Consider the following 2,592-nt stretch of genomic DNA (forward strand, 5'->3'; position numbering starts at 1 on the left):
TGTTTCAAGGTTGCCACTCATTGCAAGTTAGCTATATCAGACCACTTAGGGTCATATACTTTTATGTCAGTCAGTTCCTGAATTGTGGTAAGATTGCTTTAGAGTAAGCCAACGTATTATCCACATTCTCTTGCATATTCTTGATGGCCCAGCTCAGGCATGTTTGACAAATAATGTGGGTACAAGAACGAAACATGCTGGGACATCTTCACTATTTTTGGATCGCACCAACCTACCATTTACTATATAGTAACCCCAGCCCCAGTATACCCATCACTTCCATTATGTCGTTACGGCATAGGAAACAAATTCTCCCACACAAATGGCGACCTTCGGTAGCATCAGCCGATCACTTTCGTTATGTCAACTTATAAAAGGCTAAAAAGACGATGATCTATAATAGTCCGTGGCACTCACCTGACATGTACAACCATGCTCATGTAACTGCTTGAATCAATTCCTACAAGATTTTGACACGTTACACATAAAACTTACATTCCATTTTGATGTCTTGTTGCCCATGGGAGAGCTGGAGAAAGGAGGAGGAGAAGGCCCGGGAGCTGCAACGCCTGTGAGCTATAGAGGCCATGATGATCATGGTTTCGTGGCGACGGGATGATGTTCCTCCGGCCAGTCGAGCTTGACCTCATGGGCACGGTCGGTGTGGTGGCGCCTCTGGGTGTGCTATGCTGGCGGTGTCAGCGGAAGCCGAGCAGCTATTCCGGTGCCACTTCTGCCGGCACCAGTTCTACAACACTCGGTGGGCACCACAACACGCCCCAGCGTGAGTGCACACTCGCAATGCGCCACACGGCATGCCTCCGCCATCCACGGCGCAACGTTGTTGCGCGAGCTTCTGTGCTGTTTTCATTCATCGGACATCCAGAGGACGCCGCACGACGGTGGTTTTGAGCAAGGACCAAGGGGGACGGCAGGTGGTGGTGGCCACTGTGGTGATGGAGATAAGGTGCTGCCAAAGCTTGACCGACGAGATAGCGCCAACGTCGCAAACGCCACCAGAGGCCGGCCACCACCAGGAATCGACCAACAGAGCTCACCGCCGACGAGGAACACCCTGAAAGAGCACTTCGAGAAACACCGCGGGTGCAAAACACCAAGGCTTTGCCGAGGAGGGCAGCCCGGTGCCACCCGATCCAAGGATCTTGGGTTTTCACCCGGAGAACATGGAGAAACCGCACCGCCACCACGACGCCTCCAAGAAGGGAACGATGCCCGCAGACGCCACCGCCGTGACCCAGAAGGGCAAGGGTTTCCCTGGCAGATACGGTTCACAAACCACATGGGGTAGCGATCGTTGCCCTCGCAACAGCTGTACCACCGTCACACCGCACGACTCGCCGGCACCACGCCGTCCCCACGGCCGAGGGAGCCGGCCAACATCAGAGTCCCTGGCACGCCCGCCAACCAACAAGACTCCCACCGTTCAGGGCCGCCGCCCCGGTATCCCACCCAAGCACCTGTCGACCTGGGGAAACCGCGGGACAATGCTGCGAGGCCACCGAACGCTCACCAAGGCGTAGGGCGGCCACCGCGCATCTGCACCATCGCCGCCGGATGGGAGGACACTCCACCTGCAAAAGCGGTCACTTTCAGCACCCATGGCTGCTGGTGCCAACTGATCTGGGACAGATGTGGGCTCGAAGGGGCCCCGCCCCAGCCCGAAATCGAGGCGGCCCGGAGGAGCCGCACTACCCACCACTGCGCCTGGAGACCTCCAACCCGAGCCAGGCATGTGTTGCGCCGCCGCCGGCCACGAACCCCGTCGCGCCGGTCCCCACCTGCATCACCTTTGACCGCCACCAGCGCGCCAGGGCCGAGGTCGTGCCAGCCGTCGTCGGCATCGCTCCGGGAAGCAGCCGCCGCCACGAGCACCCCGGGGAAAAGCTGTCTCCATGCAGACGCTGAAGCTCCGCGCCGCCGCGCCCACCGCCTAGTACGACGCCCTCGCTGGCCACAGATGGCCCGCGTCGCCACCACCGCGCGAGGGGGAAGGCCCCCCCGCCGCGCGGGCTTTGCCCGGCGATGCCCTCTGGCGGCAGCGAGGCGGAGGGGGAAGGGAAGGGGGCTAAGGGAGGAGCGCCGCCAGCTCGGTTGCTCGCTGGAGCGGCGCGAGAGCGCTAGGGTTTTCTGATCCATACTTTATTCATCGTAAGCAGATTCAAAGTATAAATCTAACTCTATCTTTTTAAACTTGTATAATCCAAGCTATAACTCTATCTTTTTAATAATAATGAAATAAAATGCAAAAGCCCTTTGCTGTTTCTTGAAAAAAAAATACATATCAGTCCTTAGATCTTTGTATTGGAGTTGAAGCTAAAGATTTCATGATATTTAATGAGTTATAAAAGGAATCCATATCATGAAAGCCAAGTATTGACGCGCAAAACCTGTGTTGGATTGTTTCCATAACAAAAAGGGAAGGATTTTGATGAGCATTTTTAATCCACGGCAAGAATCTACTCCGTAGAAATTATGCCAAGTATCGGGATGTATCCTTCCACGAATACGAGTTCGAGCCGGTTGGTGCGTATCGGGGCGTATCCTTCCACGAATACGAGTTCGAGCCGGTTT

The sequence above is a fragment of the Lolium rigidum genome, chromosome 2, assembly GCF_022539505.1.
Source record: "Lolium rigidum isolate FL_2022 chromosome 2, APGP_CSIRO_Lrig_0.1, whole genome shotgun sequence".
Lineage (NCBI taxonomy): Eukaryota > Viridiplantae > Streptophyta > Magnoliopsida > Poales > Poaceae > Lolium > Lolium rigidum.